Genomic DNA, 21,024 nt, shown 5'->3' on the forward strand with positions numbered 1-21,024 from the left:
CCACATGTCCTCAGATTGAGATAGGTGATCTTGGTGCTGATAAGGTGTTGTTGAGAGGGTTATCTTGAACTGCTGGATTACACAGATAGGAATGGGAGCAGGTGGTGTGATTTGCTGTCCACTCCTTCAGAACATGTATAAGGGCCCATTCTCTCCATCGGAGAAGTGAGTGTGCCCTTCAACAAGATTTGGCACTTTTGAAAAACATGTTTTTAGCTCTCTTCCAATTGAAAACTCAGTTGGTTTCCATGACAAATAGAAGGGTTGCAAAGTGCTTAATTTTCCACTCCACTATTGGGTTGTTTTTTTGGGCAGAGTATTGTATTCTGACTGACAGATGTGATATAGTGGTTGATGGGTGCCATTTTTTCAATCAATCTACCAAGATGGTTTGATGGATGTTGCACAGGACTTTGAATTTTTTGACCCACTCAGATCCCCATCTTATAACTTACTCAATTTATTCTGTTTCCTTTGAAGTTTCTGAGGTTTTTGGGGAGCTCTTCATGCATGTGTGGCAGAAGTATGGAGACAAATGGCCTGATTTAGAGTTTGGCAGATGAATACACTGTCGCAGATGTGATGACTATCCTGTCTGTCTTATTACAAGTGCATTAGGATATAATGAACTTGTAATAAGGAGAGCAGGATATCCATCAAGTTTGACATGGAGTACCCACCTGCTCTCATTGTGAGTTAAGGGCTAAATTCTGATCCGTGAGCAAAAACGTATTCGCACAGGGATTGGAATTATGAGTTGTGTGATAATTATCACACCCTCATCATTTTCCCCCAATACATTTTGGCAGGTCAAACCTGCTGAACTTTATTGGGAGAAAAGGTTCCAGAAGAAAAGGCAAAACATGCGCAATTCATTATGTTAAAAAGAATGCTTAATTTTGCTGGTGTTTGCCAGTACCCAGAACCAGCACTTCTTTCGTAACACAGGCACGTGTTTATGACAGTAAACCACATGGTGGCGCTGTTAGACTAGTTTTAAAAGGACAGATGAGGAAAGTGTTTAACAATTCAATATAGGATTAAAATAATAATACCATTTTACTTATAGCTTTGGGTCACCTAGTATTGTCCAAATTGTCACATTTGTAGAACTGTGATTATAAGTAGGTATCATTGGCACTGGTATTTATTTGGCAGTGCTGGCTGCACTGGCATTCTGAGAAAGATCCTGGCACTTATTATTTTACAAATGTAGTCCTGGTTAACAAATGATTCTGCATATTATGCTCCATTTCCTTTTAGAAACCCTGAAGAGGCTGTATTTACCACTCACGGTAAATACCTCACACTGAGAAAATTGTATTTTACCATGTGTGCTAAATACCCCACCCTATGCTGACAAACTCAAAATGGATCTGAAATAGGCCTGTGGGTTTTTCAGTGAATTTCTAAGGTTTGTTAAATGCTAATTTCTAACTATAACATGCCTGAAACCTCTGTTTTTTTCAGTGAATTTCAAAGGTTTTTTAAATGCTAATTTCTTACTATAACATCCCTATTAATGCCCCTTGAATCCTGAAGGTCCCTTGTGGCCAAGTAGCGCACCAGGTACCTCCAGTAAGCGCCACAGAGCTGCGCTGCAGAGAGGTGTTCCTAGGCCACGCCCCTTTTTACACTACACTACACTGCAAACGTGGCTTCTGGTGCACTGTTGCTCGGACGATGAAGTCCACTTGTGTCCTGAGGTCCTCAGGACACAAGAGGACCTCATCGTCCCACCAGCAGTGCACCAGAAGCCGCGTTTTCAGAGTGGTGTTAAAAGGGGTGTGGCCTCAGACCACCTCTCTGCAATATAGCTCTGTGGTGCTTTCTGGAGGTACCTGGTGGGCTAGTTGGTCCCCAGAGACCCTCAGGATTCAAGAGGACTTAATCCCCCAATTCACAAAGGGGGTGTGTTTATACACTTGTCATATAAGGCCCCACCCCCTCCCTGCACAACTGTGCAAACTTGCCCCCGGCGCATTGTAAGTTGGGGGATTAAGTACCTTTGAATCCTGAGGGTCCCTGGGACCAACTAGCCCACCAGGTACCTCCGGTAAGTACCACAGAGCTGGGTTGCAGAAAGGTGTAAAAAGCGGCATGGCCTCAGACCACCTCCCTGCAACACAACTCCCTGGCGCTTACTAGAGGTACCTGGTGGGCTAGTTGGCGCCCAGGGACCCTCAGGATGGAAGGGGAATCAATCCCCCAACTTAAAATGCGCCACGGTGTGCGTTTGCACAGTGGTGCAGAGAGGGGGCGGGGCATGATGTGACAAGTGTGCAAATGCGCCCCCTGGTGCGTTGTAAATTGGGGGATTAAATCCCCTTGAGTCCTGAGGGTCCCTGGGGTCCAACTAGCCCACCAGCTACCTCCAATAAGCATCACAGAGCTGCGTTGCAGAGAGGTGTAAAAATGGGCGTGGCCTCGGACCACCTCTCTGCAATGTAGCTCCCTGGCGCTTACTGGAGGTACCTGGTGGGCTAGTTGGCCCCCAGGGACCCTCAGTATTGAAGGGAAATTAATTCACCGACTTAAAACGCACCACAGGGCATGTTTGCAGAGTGTTGCTGGGAGGGGGCAGGGCCTCCGGCGCGATGCAGTTTTTAAAAAAAAGGGGGGCTGTGTGGCCCCCCTTCTTTTTCTTTTTGTGGGGCCCTGGGGACCCCATCACCCAGTGCCTGACCCCTTTTTAAAAAAAAAAAAATGGGAGGGGGGCTGTGTGGCCCCACTCCAGAGGCCAATTATGGCCCCGGGGACCCCATCCCTCGGGGCCTGGCCACAGATATATTTTTATTTTTATTTTTCAAGGAGGGGAGCTGCATGGTCCCCCTCCTGAGGCCTCTGTTAGCCCCGGGAACCCCATCCCCTGGGGCTCTGCTTCGTTTAAAAAAAAAAATTATTGGGGAGGGGGGCCTCGAGGTGCCCCTCCCGGGCCCCTTCTAGCCCCGGGAACCCCATCCCCGGGGCCTGGCCTTATTTGTTGGAAACCGTGGGGGGAGCCCCAATGCCCCCACGGTCCTGCCGGCTCCCTGCCTCCTGCGGGAGCCGGCATTGCTTTTCCACATGGGGAGCTGCTGACATGCAGCTCCCCGTGTGGAAAAGCAATCTGCTTTGCTTCATTGTAGTGAGAGCAGGTTTCCCTGCTCTCGCTACAATGAAGCAAAGCGCAGTTTGCAAAGACAGGGTGGGAGCAGCACGGCTCCCGCCCTGTCATTGCAAACAGCAGTGTCCCGGGGTTGGGCACCCCGGAACACTGCAGGAGCCAGCCCCCAGGACCATGGAGGGCTCCAGGAGGGGGGCGCGCGACCCCCTTCCTAACATGTACACAGCCCCGGGGAGGTGGTGGTCCCCTGGGCTCAGGGGTCCGTAACGGACCCCTGCATCTACAAACTTAGTGCCCTGGGGAGGTGGCGGCCCCCGGGGCATGTGAGCCCCCCCCCCCCAGTTTATATGCTTAAAAAAAAAACAAGACCCGGAGGGTGGCGGTCCCCAGTGCTGTATATATATGTCAGTATCAGTAGTGTTTTCTGATCAAATTTAGTGGCTTATTTCCACTCTTCACCACTGTGTTGATTAGAGGTGGAAGTATAGGTCAGAAATAAAGGGAAATTCCAAAGTTCATACCTTTTGAGATTTTCTGTAAGCACCTCCCCGAGGTCACGGTTAAGTGGTAAGAGTAACTGGGTTGTACTCCTGTTTAGGCACATGCAGCTTACATTCAACCATAGCATGTCCTCAGGAATCAGAAACCTCCATCCAGTCCCAGACAGACTTGAAAATCCCCTGTGTAACTGGCGGAAGATACTCTATGTCCAGGGCCATGAGATATATGTTTGTGTGAAACATTAATGAGAAATGGAAGTAGGCAGTTTACCTGGCATGTTAACAAACTGATGCTGCATTATGACTAGGCCTATGAAACATTTTTGTTATGCACGCTAATCCCATGCACTTCCCAATTATTATCTTTTGCACATTTTTGATTATTCACCCCTTCACCCCAACCTTTTGCACTTTTTCTTGTAATTTGATCTATTTTCACCCTTCAAGACTGGCTTGCAGAAAATGCCAAGACGAGTTGTAAAACTGATGTGTGCCATGGCCTCAAGACATTTTCTCCACTAACTAATCGAAGTTCTTTCACATGATTTTTTTCACAAAAGGTGTGTCCTTGCATACAAGTTTCACGTAGACAACTTTCAAGAACAGTTTAAGAAATATGCACATTTTCATGAAAATTCTGCATATCACAATAGGAAATAAATTCAACTTTTCGCATCTGTACTCTAAATACGTGTTGGCTGCCATAAGTGGGATCCAGATTTTAAGTCACTCAAATCTTGTCCTAGAATTACCTAACCATTTAAGCAAGTAAATTCCAGCTGTTAGCAGCTACTGACACATCCAAGAGAACCAATGCCTGTTCTCATCCTGGTCATCTTCTAAGTTTGTCAGTAATGATTTGTGGAGTCGACTACTGACTTCCACAAACTCTTGAACACCATCTACAATTGATTCTGGTATTTAGGTTATCCATATGGATCTTTAGCACATGGATTTCTATGACGTTTCAATTCCTTGCATTCTGCGCCTAAGAGATGTCAGGCAGAAGCATATAAGGGAATCCTCTAATCCACTTTATCTTGCATTTTTCTACTAGTAGTATTGCCATATCCAGTCTGCTGGTTGCCTCACATGAATTGGGCTCATTGGCCTGAAAGATAAGGAGGGCCTCAGTGTGGAGGGCTGTATTAGAGAGAATTCTGTTGTTCTACTTTGCTAGTCAGTGTGTCCCAGATTGCTGTTTTGGCAGGAAGTTGTATTTGGAAAGTTCCGAAGAGGTTTGTAAATTTGCTAGCTCACCTTGAGCTGTGAAGAGTTCAGCCATCAGCTCGTGTGCAGCCACGAGCGGTCTTATAATTTTTGCTCATTTAATGGTTTGATGGCAGCATCTCAACTGGATCTTGCAATGTGTCTTTTCTGCGCATGAGTTAAATTTTCACTGTGTGCACTCATATGCAGCACTTGTGTGTTTTCCTTCCACTAGTTTATGATCAAAACATTTGCTGTTTTAATTAATATCTTGTTTAATATTTTAACATTGCATGGGATGAATTCTAATGTTTTATGAATGTCAGTGAAAAATAGTAGTGATCTGGGATACCTCGTATTCGATGCAGATGTGTACAATGTGCAGATTCTCAGCAAAGGCCAACTGGTTCACATTTGTTCAGGTTTATCAAGGTCTAGAGGCTACAATCACCGTTGTTATATTTAGCTTAAAGTTGCTAGTCGGTGGATGCCACAAAAACATGAAAGAAATAATTCATTTTGCAACAATTATCAGAGCCCTAGCCCATTAGGCGATGACTTAGTGGTTAACTAAAGAAATTAAATGTATCCTTTTCCTATGTTGGATTGAAGAATAAAGAGAAAAGCATAACCTATGAGCCACATTATGCCAAGCACAAGGCTGAATCAGCGTTTCCGATATTTTCAATAAGAACATGCTTTATATTACAGTCACTCTTCTCAAAGCATCACACAGTAGAGTCCTTGTCCTTAGTGGTGTTTGAAGTCTCTGCTTGCAGTGTTTGTGGGCCGGCGTGGTTTGCATCAACAGAGAGCCTCCTGATCCTCCGTGTGGACCCATTCACACTACTGCCCAGCTCTCCCTCCAGCACTGGTGTATGGACCCATTCACGCTACTGCCCAGCTCTCTCTCCAGCACTGGTATGTGGACCCATTCACACTACTGCCCAGCTCTCTCTCCAGCACTGGTGTGTGGACCCATTCGCGCTGCTGTCAAGCTTTCCCTCCAGCACTGGTGTGTGGACCCATTCACTCTACTGCCCAGCTCTCCCTCCAGCACTGGTGTGTGGACCCATTCACGCTACTGCCCAGTTCTCCCACCAGCACTGGTGTGTGGACCCATTCACGCTACTGCCCAGCTCTCCCTCCAGCACTGGTGTGTGGACCCATTCACGCTACTGCCCAGCACTCCCTCCGGCACTGGTGTGTGTACCCATTCACGCTACTGCACAGCACTCCCTCCAGCACTGGTGTGTGGACCCATTCACGCTACAGCCCAGTTCTCCCACCAGCACTGGTGTGTGGACCCATTCACGCTACTGCCCAGCTCTCCCTCCAGCACTGGTGTGTGGACCCATTCACGCTACTGCCCAGCACTCCCTCCATCACTGGTGTGTGGACCCAGTCACACTACTGCCAGCTCTCCCTCCAGCAATGGTGTGTGGACTCAGTCACTCTACTGCCAGCTCTCCCTCCAGCACTGGTGTGTGGACCCAGTCACGCTACTGGCAGCTCTCCCTCCAGCACTGGTGTGTGCACCCATTCACGCTACTGCCCAATACTCCCTCCAGCCCTGGTGTGTGGACCCATTCAAGCTACTGCCCAGCTCTCCCTCCAGCACTGGTGTGTGGACCTAGTCACGCTACTGCCAGCTCTCCCTCCAGCATTGGTGTGTGGACCCAGTCACGCTACTGCCCAGCTCTCCCTCCAGCACTGGTGTGTGGACCCAGTCACGCTACTGCCAGCTCTCCCTCCAGCACTGGTGTGTGGACCCATTCACGCTACTGCCCACCACTCCCTCCAGCACTGGTGTGTGGACCCATTCACGCTACTGCCTAGCTCTCCCTCCAGCACTGGTGAGTGGACCCAGTCATGCTACTGCCAGCTCTCCCTCCAGCACTGGTGTGTGGACCCATTCACGCTACTGCCCAGCTCTCCCTCCAGCACTGGTGTGTGGACCCATTCACGTGAGATTATCACGGTTTACGGATCTGTTGTTGTGGGTAGGTCCCCTGAAGGGGTTGGTTTGAATGGATTGGATAGTGCCACATTGTGATGAACTTTTATCTATTGCTAAGGTATAACATAAGAGGAGGTCGTCTATGTCGCTGTCGGATAGTTCAACGTTTGTCCTCCTAGGCCAAGAGGGGGAAGGTAAGTTAATTTGAGTATTGTTGTCAGGGTTTAAGATCTTGGGGATGAAACTACTAATTTGTGGACTGATTTGGTTGCTCTGACTAGTTTTCTCGTGTTTTTGAGTTATCGGTGAGGAATCTGCTAGTTTGGAGACTGAATTGGTTCACAATAGCGTTGGTGGCTCTGTGCACGTTTAGTAGTTCATTGGTGATCTTAGATAGGTTATGCATCTCGGCCTTGAGATGGGCTAGATCTAAGGCTAACTCATTGAATCGTGTAGACCAGATGGAGTTAGGAAGGTTAGTAGTATGTGTAAAGGGTGGTCTGCAGGTAGAGTCTGTATGTGTGAGGAGGTTCTCCGGTTGTAAGGGGATATAATCATTAGGGGTCGGCGTGGTAAGATGAATGAGATTTGTCGTGGGGTCCCAGTCGGTGTGTGGACTGGCCATAGTATGTTGTGTTCGGATGGGTGAAATGAGAATTGAAGGCGTTAATGTCGGATCAGGTGTCGTGTTAGACAGAGGGTCCGGGAGATCTATGTAATCCAAGTTAGATGATAGTGGGGATAGAGACAATACGTGGGTGGAGTCCGGGTTGATGGCTTTATTCATGGTCGACGGGGATAACCGCGATGAATCATCAATGCCGCGATTGGTGGTTAAGATTAACCCTGTCCCTTCTAGGCTGGGGGATCCAGGTGTGGAAGCCACTGATGTGATTGGGGTGAAGGAATCAGTGAGTGTGTCTGTAATGAAATGGTTGGTAGCGGCAGGCAGCCCAGTCCCTCCTGGGCCTTGGAACCCGATTGTAGTTGTGACCACCGTGGCTGGGAGTTAGAGCTGGTTGGGAGTGTGAGAAGAGGTCAGTTCGGAGGAATTTGATATGGGGCTTTGTCGTGGAATTGGGATGTCATCTAGAGACTGAAGATGGTGAGATGCGGGGAGTGTGCTATTCTTGCTGATTACTGCTTTCTTGAGAGTAGGGAAGATCCTGTCTAAGATAACTAGATTGGCGTCGGAGGCTTGTATAAGGATATTACCGTTGTTATAGATGGTGATAGTGGCATTCGCTGGGCAAAAGACTGAAGCTGTTACTGACAATTTGAAGGCATGTTGGATTTTTTTAACATTGGAGATTCGCAGCATCGAGTGAAAGATGTTTCTCCACTGGGCGCGTTTCTTTGTGTGGAAGATAAGGTCGTTGGATAATATGCCTTTGCTGATGCAGAAGTATGGGTCTGAAATAAGAGTAAAAACCAAAGGAAATGATGGACGGAGTGTTGAACATTGCAAGCACTCACCCCCAGTCAACTGATCTGGGTTTAATCCATCACCGTTCTTTAGCCCACTCTGCCACCCCAGTTCAGACATGGCCATATGCAAATCAGTCTGACCCTGTGCCTCATGGGAACAGTCCAGCCCGAACTGCCAAGCCATGTCTTCCCTGGACCGGAAACGAGCTTCCTAGGACCGGTTTCTGGCATTTCAGCCGTCTTCAGCCAGGCTTGCTTGAATCCAGTGGCAAAGTGAGCAAGGGACTCACGTCTGAGCATACCCTGCCAACTCTTGGCGAACAAAGCAAAAACCAAAGGAAATGATGGACGGAGTGTTGAACATTGCAAGCACTCACCCCCAGTCAACTGATCTGGGTTTAATCCATTACCGTTCTTTAGCCCACTCTGCCACCCCAGTTCAGACATGGCCATATGCAAATCAGTCTGACCCTGTGCCTCATGGGAACAGTCCAGCCCGAACTGCCAAGCCATGTCTTCCCTGGACCGGAAACAAGCTTCCTATGACCGGTTTCTGGCATTTCAGCCGTCTTCAGCCAGGCTTGCTTGAATCCAGTGGCAAAGTGAGCAAGGGACTCACGTCTGAGCATACCCTGCCAACTTATGGCGAACAAAGCAAAAACCAAAGGAAATGATGGACGGAGTGTTGAACATTGCAAGCACTCACCCCCAGTCAACTGATCTGGGTTTAATCCATCACCGTTCTTTAGCCCACTCTGCCACCCCAGTTCAGACATGGCCATATGCAAATCAGTCTGACCCTGTGCCTCATGGGAACAGTCCAGCCCGAACTGCCAAGCCATGTCTTCCCTGGACCGGAAACAAGCTTCCTAGGACCGGTTTCTGGCATTTCAGCCGTCTTCAGCCAGGCTTGCTTGAATCCAGTGGCAAAGTGAGCAAGGGACTCACATCTGAGCATACCCTGCCAACTTATGGCGAACAAAGCAAAAACCAAAGAAAATGATGGACGGAGTGTTGAACATTGCAAGCACTCACCCCCAGTCAAATGATCTGGGTTTAATCCATCACCGTTCTTTAGCCCACTCTGCCACCCCAGTTCAGACATGGCCATATGCAAATCAGTCTGACCCTGTGCCTCATGGGAACAGTCCAGCCCGAACTGCCAAGCCATGTCTTCCCTGGACCGGAAACAAGCTTCCTAGGACCGGTTTCTGGCATTTCAGCCGTCTTCAGCCAGGCTTGCTTGAATCCAGTGGCAAAGTGAGCAAGTGACTCACGTCTGAGCATACCCTGCCAACTTATGGCGAACAAAGCAAAAACCAAAGGAAATGATGGACGGAGTGTTGAACATTGCAAGCACTCACCCCCAGTCAATAGATCTGGGTTTAATCCATCACCGTTCTTTAGCCCACTCTGCCACCCCAGTTCAGACATGGCCATATGCAAATCAGTCTGACCCTGTGCCTCATGGGAACAGTCCAGCCCGAACTGCCAAGCCATGTCTTCCCTGGACCGGAAACAAGCTTCCTAGGACCGGTTTATGGCATTTCAGCCGTCTTCAGCCAGGTTTGCTTGAATCCAGTGGCAAAGTGAGCAAGGGACTCACGTCTGAGCATACCCTGCCAACTTATGGCGAACAAAGAAAAAACCAAAGGAAATGATGGACGGAGTGTTGAACATTGCAAGCACTCACCCCCAGTCAACTGATCTGGGTTTAATCCATCACCGTTCTTTAGCCCACTCTGCCACCCCAGTTCAGACATGGCCATATGCAAATCAGCCTGACCCTGTGCCTCATGGGAACAGTCCAGCCCGAACTGCCAAGCCATGTCTTCCCTGGACCGGAAACAAGCTTCCTAGGACCGGTTTCTGGCATTTCAGCCATCTTCAGCCAGGCTTGCTTGAATCCAGTGTCAAAGTGAGCAAGGGACTCACGTCTGAGCATACCCTGCCAACTTATGGCGAACAAAGCAAAAACCAAAGGAAATGATGGACGGAGTGTTGAACATTGCAAGCACTCACCCCCAGTCAACTGATCTGGGTTTAATCCATCACCGTTCTTTAGCCCACTCTGCCACCCCAGTTCAGACATGGCCATATGCAAATCAGTCTGACCCTGTGCCTCATGGGAACAGTCCAGCCCGAACTGCCAAGCCATGTCTTCCCTGGACCGGAAACAAGCTTCCTAGGACCGGTTTCTGGCATTTCAGCCGTCTTCAGCCAGGCTTGCTTGAATCCAGTGGCAAAGTGAGCAAGGGACTCACGTCTGAGCATACCCTGCCAACTTATGGCGAACAAAGCAAAAACCAAAGGAAATGATGGACGGAGTGTTGAACATTGCAAGCACTCACCCCCAGTCAACTGATCTGGGTTTAATCCATCACCGTTCTTTAGCCCACTCTGCCACCCCAGTTCAGACATGGCCATATGCAAATCAGTCTGACCCTGTGCCTCATGGGAACAGTCCAGCCCGAACTGCCAAGCCATGTCTTCCCTGGACCGGAAACAAGCTTCCTAGGACCGGTTTCTGGCATTTCAGCCGTCTTCAGCCAGGCTTGCTTGAATCCAGTGGCAAAGTGAGCAAGGGACTCACATCTGAGCATACCCTGCCAACTTATGGCGAACAAAGCAAAAACCAAAGAAAATGATGGACGGAGTGTTGAACATTGCAAGCACTCACCCCCAGTCAAATGATCTGGGTTTAATCCATCACCGTTCTTTAGCCCACTCTGCCACCCCAGTTCAGACATGGCCATATGCAAATCAGTCTGACCCTGTGCCTCATGGGAACAGTCCAGCCCGAACTGCCAAGCCATGTCTTCCCTGGACCGGAAACAAGCTTCCTAGGACCGGTTTCTGGCATTTCAGCCGTCTTCAGCCAGGCTTGCTTGAATCCAGTGGCAAAGTGAGCAAGTGACTCACGTCTGAGCATACCCTGCCAACTTATGGCGAACAAAGCAAAAACCAAAGGAAATGATGGACGGAGTGTTGAACATTGCAAGCACTCACCCCCAGTCAATAGATCTGGGTTTAATCCATCACCGTTCTTTAGCCCACTCTGCCACCCCAGTTCAGACATGGCCATATGCAAATCAGTCTGACCCTGTGCCTCATGGGAACAGTCCAGCCCGAACTGCCAAGCCATGTCTTCCCTGGACCGGAAACAAGCTTCCTAGGACCGGTTTATGGCATTTCAGCCGTCTTCAGCCAGGTTTGCTTGAATCCAGTGGCAAAGTGAGCAAGGGACTCACGTCTGAGCATACCCTGCCAACTTATGGCGAACAAAGAAAAAACCAAAGGAAATGATGGACGGAGTGTTGAACATTGCAAGCACTCACCCCCAGTCAACTGATCTGGGTTTAATCCATCACCGTTCTTTAGCCCACTCTGCCACCCCAGTTCAGACATGGCCATATGCAAATCAGCCTGACCCTGTGCCTCATGGGAACAGTCCAGCCCGAACTGCCAAGCCATGTCTTCCCTGGACCGGAAACAAGCTTCCTAGGACCGGTTTCTGGCATTTCAGCCATCTTCAGCCAGGCTTGCTTGAATCCAGTGTCAAAGTGAGCAAGGGACTCACGTCTGAGCATACCCTGCCAACTTATGGCGAACAAAGCAAAAACCAAAGGAAATGATGGACGGAGTGTTGAACATTGCAAGCACTCACCCCCAGTCAACTGATCTGGGTTTAATCCATCACCGTTCTTTAGCCCACTCTGCCACCCCAGTTCAGACATGGCCATATGCAAATCAGTCTGACCCTGTGCCTCATGGGAACAGTCCAGCCCGAACTGCCAAGCCATGTCTTCCCTGGACCGGAAACAAGCTTCCTAGGACCGGTTTCTGGCATTTCAGCCGTCTTCAGCCAGGCTTGCTTGCATCCAGTGGCAAAGTGAGCAAGTGAAATAAGAGTCTCAGGATGGGTTACCATTAGCCTGTGCTTGAATTTCTTTGCTGCATTTTTGAAGAGATCGGGTGGGTAGAGAATGGTAAAGGCATGATGGACTGAAGGTTCAAGGTTTTTATCCATTTTTTTTTCTCTCTCCTTCTGGTATCAGACCCTTCCGTGTGCGCTAATATTATTTAGTATTCGGTACTCGGTACCATTTCACGATGGCCGCTCCTTAACCTTGTTCTTGCGATGCAGTCGGAATTAGTAATTAGTTTTCAGTACCAGTTCAAGATGGCCGCTCTTTAGCCTTCATCGACCTGTTCCTGCATTGTGGTCCTATTTTGCTTTCAATAAGTGTTTTCTTCAAAGACCTCCCACTTAACTGTAGTCCACTTTCGCTGTCTGTTAAGTGGACCTCTGATGGTGTAGTCCTGTTTCTCTGTTTATGGCAGCTTAGGGGTGAAGTACTTTCTAAGTTATCAGTGAGATGCCCACCTTTTCATTGAATCCCTATCAACGATCTATAAGAGGCATCCTCACAGCTTTCAAGGAAGCATAAACCATGACCAAGCCTGTCAGATGAGGACGGTGATCAGCACCAGTAAAGATAAACAGCCACCAACTTGCAAAATGGACGCCAGCCTTGCTGAGTGAGGATCACTTCCAGCATACCAGGACACCACAACCGGTGTCGAGTATGTGTGCTGACATTGCAGGAATGCAACAGAGACTTGCGTTATCTAGGCGCTTTCACAATGTACCCAAACGTAACTGCAATGACACTGGACTGTGCTTCCAGAGTGTCATCAGCGTCGTCATAATCCTTGATGGGCGTCGAGGTCGGGGCGGCACAGACGGAGGGAGACAAGCGCCAATCCACAATCTTTTCCCGAGCACTCCTGCGAACAGCACTCCCAGGGAAAATAGAGGGCTCCTGCATCACCTTCCCGCATCAGCGGCTGTGTCGGGAGAGGCTCGGACACCCGCAGTGCGCAGACGCAACTCGCAGACCCAGCTCCATGGGCGAAGGGCAGCACGGTAATGGTGCTACTGCTTGCCAGGGAGCGGCGCGGTGCATCGGCACTCACCAGGGTCGCGCTGTGACGATCCTTGAAGGCGTCTGTAAGGCTGCCGTGCATGGAGCCCCGAGAGGCTCCACCATGAAAAATCCCCGACGTGGACAGGTCTGGAGGCTCACCGGGGGCCCGCAATCCGTCTCTGCAAATTGTACCATGGCTCAGCGACCATCAGAGGTGGAAGGGCTATGTGAGGTACCCCGTAGCGCTCGATCCGGCGGGGAGCAGGAAATCTCCAATGCTGGTAAGTCTCCCTCGTTCAATGTTATCCCAGGGAGCTAGGCATACGATCTCGGGAGGAGGGAAGGGTAGATGGATGGGTTAACCTATGGATATACACCGAAATGGTGATCCCCAACCCAAGAGCTCCTGCAGGGGGCTCCTACTCGGCGGTACTCTTAGAAAGGACACAAAACAGAGAAAAACAGTGTTTCGCACTCGTTACTGCTTTAGGGATTTATTTAAATGTGCATTATTGTGGTCTCAGGGGCCTTATTTTTAATATCAAATGCTCCCACATGAAAAATACAGTGTTCTTGTTTACCATGTCTCAAAGTGCGCCCAATGAGATGGGCTCGCACCATTCCCAGGGCTCCAAGGAGCACCCTTTGCTGTGGAGTCAGACATCCTGGCACTCTTCGGGTGCCCCACACTAAAGGGGTGCAATCTGCCATATTACTTAACAAGGGTAAGTTCTTCCCCACCCACCTAAAAAGGAAATCGAGTACAGACCTGGGACACTGCCAACAGGGTGTGCTCTGCAGTTCACCCCCCTCCAGCAGACAGTACGGGGTTCAAGTCCCCTCGGGAAGATGGCACCGGACATTCCCTCAAGGCCACCCCTGCGTGCATTCTGGTACTGGTAGTTTCTGCTTCCTGTTAAAACAGCTCACATGAAGGATGGGGCCCTTAATTGATAGGTGAGGTGTTCCAGGTCTGAAAGTTGCAGATCACACACTCCGTCACTCGCGTGCACAGTGATATTTTGAAAGAGGCACAGTGAAACATAGTGTGCATAGAGGTTGAGCCTTATATAATGTGCTTTTTTTTTTTACCTGGATGACTCTTGTTAGTTTTAGTTATGTATCTGTCATCATATCCTTCAGTCGGATTGGCCACTTGAAGTTTTTTTATCATTAGCAAAAGTAGTTCTTCTAATCTTCATATCAATAAAATGAAATGCATTAATTTATGAAACTTGGTTGCGTATTTTATGTGGACAATATTGGTCTTTATGTTGAGAATCTAAACAGAAAACCCTTCTTTCCCAAGATTGATGAGTTTACAAAATGCCGTATTCCACTATTCGTGTTTACAACAGCCCTTCCTTGAATCAACTAATGTTATCAGCATTAGTTTAGCAACAGCAGACACATTTGGCTTGCACACCAGAATCTGGCAGAAAGTGCCTTTCCAGGAAGGGAGCCAGGTCAGGCCCTCACCCTACTAAATCAATGTCGAGTTATACACATATTTAGCAATAGAGGTTTGTTGGATTGTGTTGCAATTGGATTTATATAGCGCTTACTACCTGTGATCAGGCACTGAGGTGCTTTACATCAAGTATCACGGTATTCCGGAACCCAAGATTAGTGGGCAATCCAATTACTGTTGGTTACTGGCGTTAGTCTTGTGTTCCCTAGAAATCATTCACTACGTGTTCTCAAGTTTATTTGTGGAAGATCAGAATAATAGGAGTTATGTGTGATCAGTGGTGGAGTCCATGTGAGTTCTTGTGAATGGCTGATGAGATTAATAGGTTAGAGAGTAGGTATTGCTAGAATTGCAACAATGACATAGTATGAGACAGTAAATGCTCTTGATAACATCAATGTCTGGTCAAATTATATATCTTTTATAGAAAACAGGGTCTGATTTAGAAAAGGGCGTGTTGGAATGAAACCAAAACATGTGCTCAATGACTCATAGCCCCAAAAATAAACAATGGGGTTGAGTGGAAGATTCTGTTCTGCCCTCAGAATTGGCAGAATTTTGGCGACTGCTCATTACTCTTGTAACAGGGAGTTCTGGCCAAATTCCGCCAATCACCGCATTGAACTATTTTTCTCACGTGCAGCTTCAAAACAGTAAGTTGTCAAGCGCGTGCAAGATTGGCATGCCCTAGCATGGTTTCCGGTCTCTAGGAGATAACCGGAGAGATTTTTCTAATATGGGCAGTCAGAGGCAGTCGTCACCATTCATGGTCAGAAGCCTGCCGCTCGAGTAGAAAATATACCCAGGGTGCAACAAAATCAACTTGAGTTGCTGCACACTCTGGTGCTTGCGTGGTGCAATTTGTGCTGCTCTTTCAGCGTGGAACATTGCTAAATCACAGTGAGAGCAGCACGATGTGCCTATTTATGCCCGTTGGTGGAACTCTGCGGAATCTCGTGAAGTTTTTATGTAAGCACAGAAATCTGTGGTCAAATTCCGGGAGTTCCGCCCATCCCTAATTAACATCTCGTCATTGGGCCATGTGAGCAAAGTGTCTATGTATACAAATGTATTTCTGCAAAAGTGAAGCATCCTGCAAAATTAAAATGGTACTTTAGCCATCCTACTGTAAGTGCTCCATGCTCACACTGCTTAGTGCTGCCGTGTGGCAACAGCACTCATTGCCGGTGCCACCCATCATTAAGAACTAACCTTAGCCTCAAGCCTCAAACCGTAAACTAGTCATGTGTGAAGGAGAATGTGCCATGGGATGTGGAAAAAACAAACCAGAGCAAAGTGCGAATCACAAAAACTCATAAGAACCTCTTAAAGCCAAGCAAAACGTCCAAGAGGAGGTCTTGGATCATCTCTGGTACCGGTACCAAAACTCGGTGACACACACCAGGGGTTACTGGTGGGAGCTGTAACTCACCAAGAACCAGGCTGTCTCTGCCTAGTTGCTGAGTCTGTGCTGTCATGTGTAAGCCTCGTACAGAGCACTGGATGTGTTCTATCTCTTCTTTTTAGACCAGCACTGCAAATATGTGCACACGTATGCAGTTATCAATGACCTTATTTCTATATTCGGAATTTTCATATGGCAATGTATGGGAGAATGTGTACGAAAGGAAGATAACTCCTTGGACAATAGATTATGCAGCTCATATAACTAAGGACAAAGCCAACTGTTAATGCATCAGAGGTAAAAAAAAGAAATAAAACAAGGTGCCCCATTTGAGAAATCTTAACAGAGACAGCGTTAAAAAATGAAGCTACGGTAAAAAACATTGTCGCGTGACAACTGTGTAGATTTAAATGGTGGCAGCTGGTGAGTTTAACAGATGCCAGAAGAGTTGGAGGCAGTGTTTTGTAATGCTTTAAGACAGGGACTGCATTAATTATAGGTCATACCAGATGATGAGTCATACAATTTAACATGACATGAACTGTAATTAGTGCATTTTAAAGTGCCCTCACATAATGATGAAGTGTGGGCTGCTTTCAGGATTATATCAGTAAAAATCAACTACAAAATGTGTACATCTGTTACCTCATGCACCCAGTGATAAAGTATCTACTGAGGCCTTAAAATGTACATCCAGAGCTCAAGGCTACTCGACCGGCCCAGTTGTAGGGAAGATTTTCCAAGGTGGTATAACTGTGTAATACGATCTAAAACAATAAATTATGGATAGGTATAGTAGGTGTTTTCAATGGAAAAGAGTAGGTGCAGCTACAAACCAAAACGACCAGGGGACTTGGGGTGGAGTGTGTGGCGGCGTTAAGGGCGACGCAGGATTTTGATCTTTCGAAGCTGTGTATGCAAGACATCTTAATTCATTGTAAGATTATCTGTATGGTCTGATACTGCCTAAGTCCCTTCTTGTACTATAAACCCCAGATAAACCTCGGTTGAGAAGGTGCTCCCTCCCACATGCAAGCATGTCAAACCACACTAATTTTTTGGATTAAGGGGAGTGACCCCCTGGCTGTATTTATTACATGCAAACATTAATTAGTAATTTACATTGTTACACTTTACGCAGAAAGTCCAGATACACTGATAGATACATAATATCATTTGACTAACCTTAACATATTCTAATACAAACTCAGTTCCTAACGTAATCTAACAATGCATATACTTTACTTTCTGCGTGTCCCCTCTAGTGCCTATGGCAAGGTCAATGACGGGCAGCCCCAGAGCTTGCTAAGGGTACTACTCCACTGGAGGGGGTACAGCTTATCGGACGGATACTTTCCCCCGGGCCCCCCCTACGCCCAGCACCTTAACCTCCCTAACGGGGGCGGCAGTTCTACATACTTGCGCGCTGATGCGCATGCACGTGCGAGGGTGGCCACAGGCCTACTGGAAAGAGTGTCTCTCCTGACCCCCGCACACCTACAGCCTACTGACCGGCTGTCACTGCCCCTGGAGTTACATGATGCTGGCCGCTCAGGGCCTAAAACTAGGCTTACCAATCATGACCTTACCGCCACATTTGCCCAACTATCTGGCATCCCCCTGAGCTCACTAGGAGGTCATGCCCTGAGGCCCGTGGTCTCCAGCCATGAAAAAAAATGTCTTCCATAAACGCCCCATTCCCCTTGGATGATAGATGAACCCCGTCTTGCAGAAAGAACTGCTCACCTTGAATATACCCATGTCCTATTGATTTTAATTTTGTCGTCCTGAACAGTTTATCAAACTTACTGTTGACCCGCTTTACTGCACGGTTCAACGCCCAAACTGATTCCCCTCCCCTTCAGTGGAACCTAGGGATCATGTGAGACCAGACTATGACTGCCTTGGGGCACTGTCTTGCTAGCCACCCCACTTTGCTATGCAGTTCCTCAACTAACCATCGTTGCCCTAGGCGCGCCAAGTCGTTGCCCCCGAGGTGCAGGATCCAGATCGCTGGTGGTCCCTTACTTTGCTTTAAAGCGCGGTTCACCAGGTCCCTTAATTGCCCCACGCACAATCCACCCTTCCAATGAAAGCTTATCTTTGCTCCTAACTTACGCGCTCTGGCCTCGTGAGCCCCTGAAAAGTAAGTTTGTAAACGACGCACATAGGAGTGGCCAATGAGCCAAACTTCCCGCTGTTGTGGGCACCAAGAGTGAACGTGGACCATGACCTGAGCCGTCTGCTCCTGTACTGTTGACTGTCGTTTGTCTGAGTAATACTGTGGCTTCCTCTTATCATGAATGTGGACAGATGCAGACTTCTCCCCTGAGTCACAGGATGAAGAAACTGTAAGCGAACACAAAATTGAACAATGGTCAGTGCACCGCTACATCTACCGGTTAACACATCCACACAACGTGTTGTATATCGTAACCGTGTATCATTTTTGTGAGCTTCCTCCTGAGTCACAGAAAGAAAGACACGTAGTTAACCTGACGCAAAGGGGACCCCACGCGATGAGGCAGCTAATACTAGAGCATGTGCAGCCGCACGTAGCATTTAGAGCAATTCGAGGACAACCTGCCGATCCTTTTTACTTGTTCGCCCCCGAGACCCACGGCCACTGCCTGTGTGGCCGCTCCAATCCTAAAGGAGTGAGTCCCAAAATTAGCTGAATCTAAGCCAGCGCATTGCATGGCCAAAGCCATGACTCTTTTGAATTGAAAAATAGTGAGGGGTGACCTGTCCTGATGTATTAGGAGTGGCCCTGAGATGGCCGACGGCCGCTGTGCCAGGAAAGTCTCTAGGCTGGCAATAGGGCAGCATGTGCTACCTTTAGCTCTGTGAAGCACTATGCTCTCGCCCTTTCCTCCCTGATCCATCTTAGACCTGGTCAAAGTGATCCATATGGAATCACCTATTAACTTAACATGCTCTACCTGTAGGTCCCCTTGCCAGTTCGTCTTGTTTCTTGGTATCAGTTCCCCCACCCGGAAGGCACCGTAAAATGCCAGACAGAAAGCCGCCTGAAACAGCATAACCTCTCCTGGAGAGATACACACCTGGTGCAAAGCGGTCAGCAACTTAGCTAATGTGTTCAGACCTATTGGTCTCCGCCTATCTGGCTGTGCCCCTTCATACGCTCTCCTGGTCCTTTGTGTTAGGCTAGCTGCCACGAGGTCCGATAACTGGGGGCACCAAGCTGCCAAAGTAGTTCGGGGAAAGGTGTTGGCTGTAGCGCTGCCTCTGGGAGGTGGGATCTGAAAGCCTGTATTTTAAAATGAGACAATGCATCTGCAGCATGATTTAATACATCAGGTACGTGTTTAGCTCTAAAAGGTCAATTCAATCTCATACATTGCAAGACAATTTCTTTTAAAAGTCGCAGGATCATGCTGTACTTAACTGCTTGGTTATTGATGCATTCCACCACGGCCATGTTGTCTGACCAAAATATCACAGACTGTTCTCTCAATTGTTCAGGCCACACAGCCAGTGCTACCAGTATGGGGAAGAGCTCCAGAAAGCTAATGTTACTTGTGAGTCCTGCGTCCCTCCACCACCCTGACCACCTCTGTGCAACCCATGCAGACCCCAGAATGGCACCAAAACCCTTACTGCACGCTGCGTCTGTCATCAGACCCACTTCAGGGCTGGACCTGGGTGGGATAGGCCACACCACTCTACCATTGAAATCGCGCAAAAATGCCTTCCAAATAAGCATGTCCTGCTTGATCTCGCTGGATAGCCTAGTGTAATGGTGCTTCTCTCTGAGGCCGGACATGGCCTGTGCGATGGTGCGGGAAAATGGGCGTGCCATGGGGATTATGCGAAGTGCAAAATTCAATTGACCCACTTCTTGTTGTAACTGAGGCAGAGTCACCTTCTCCTTTGCTAAGCACTGCTGTAACGTTGCCCTGAAATCCTCAACCTTCTCCTCAGGCAACCTGGGCACCCCCTGGACAGAATCCAACTCGATTCCCAGGATTTCTATCCTTGTGCTAGGGGCAACTGTTTTGCCGGGCGCCAATGGCACCCCGAACTCCTGCATGAGTGTGCAGAACCCTGTTAATGCATCCCCGCACTCCTCTGATTTTGGCTCCCCCAGGAAAAGAAAATCATCAAGATAATGCAACACCCGTTGGTGACCCGTGCCCTGCCTGAAAGCCCACTCCAAGAATGAGCTAAACTTCTCAAAATAGGCACAAGACACTGAACAACCCATTGGCATGCATTTGTCCACATAGTACTGTCCTTGAAATTGGAAACCTAGAAGGTGAAAATCCTAAGGGTGCACAGGCAACAGACGGAAAGCGGATTCGATGTCACATTTTTGCCAGCAATACCCCCTGCCCTAAGTGCCTAAGCATATCCACCACTTGGTCAAAAGATGCATATTTTACACTACACAATGTATCAGAAATTGCTTCATTCACAGAATTCCCCCGTGGTGCTGATAAATTGTGTCTTAGGCGGAATTCACCTTGCACTTTCTTGGGCACCACTCCCAGGGGTGAGCATACGAAATCTGCCATTGGGACGATATCAAATGGGCCTGCCACTCTACCCAGTCTGATCTCCTTCTCAATCTTTGCTGCTGCAATATTACCATTTTCCCTAACTGAAAGTTGGTTCCTGCAGTACGCCACCCCCTTGTAACCCTGCGCCGGTATCCCAAAACCTGTCAGGATCCCCTCTCTGATAACTCGTGCAGCTTCCGGGCAGTTGTAAACGTTTAACCAAGGAATCATGGTGGAAATGTTTATGGGGGAGCTGGCTAATTCTAGTAAAGTTCACTCAATCCTGCTTCCTGGCACCTTTCTCCATGGACTTTTTGAGATATTTTGACTCGGGATGTGATGCGTTACCACAGAAGCCACAATTATGTTTGAACCGACACGTGCCAGGAGCTCTGTTACAGGTCTTTTTATTGAAATCAAAACACACCCCTTTTTTCCCTGTGTTTACCATCCTAGGGCTGAAACCTACCATTCTCTGGCACTGGTCCCCG

At 48.3% G+C, this 21,024-nt stretch overlaps 1 protein-coding gene across 4 annotated transcripts in view; it reads left to right on the plus strand.

Moving 5' to 3' along the window:
• ADGRB3 (adhesion G protein-coupled receptor B3) overlaps window positions 1-21,024 on the plus strand; it is a 1,641,523-nt gene that overhangs the window by 942,697 nt on the left and 677,802 nt on the right. The window lies entirely within an intron of this gene.

Source organism: Triturus cristatus, chromosome 6 (genome assembly GCF_964204655.1).
Source record: "Triturus cristatus chromosome 6, aTriCri1.1, whole genome shotgun sequence".
Lineage (NCBI taxonomy): Eukaryota > Metazoa > Chordata > Amphibia > Caudata > Salamandridae > Triturus > Triturus cristatus.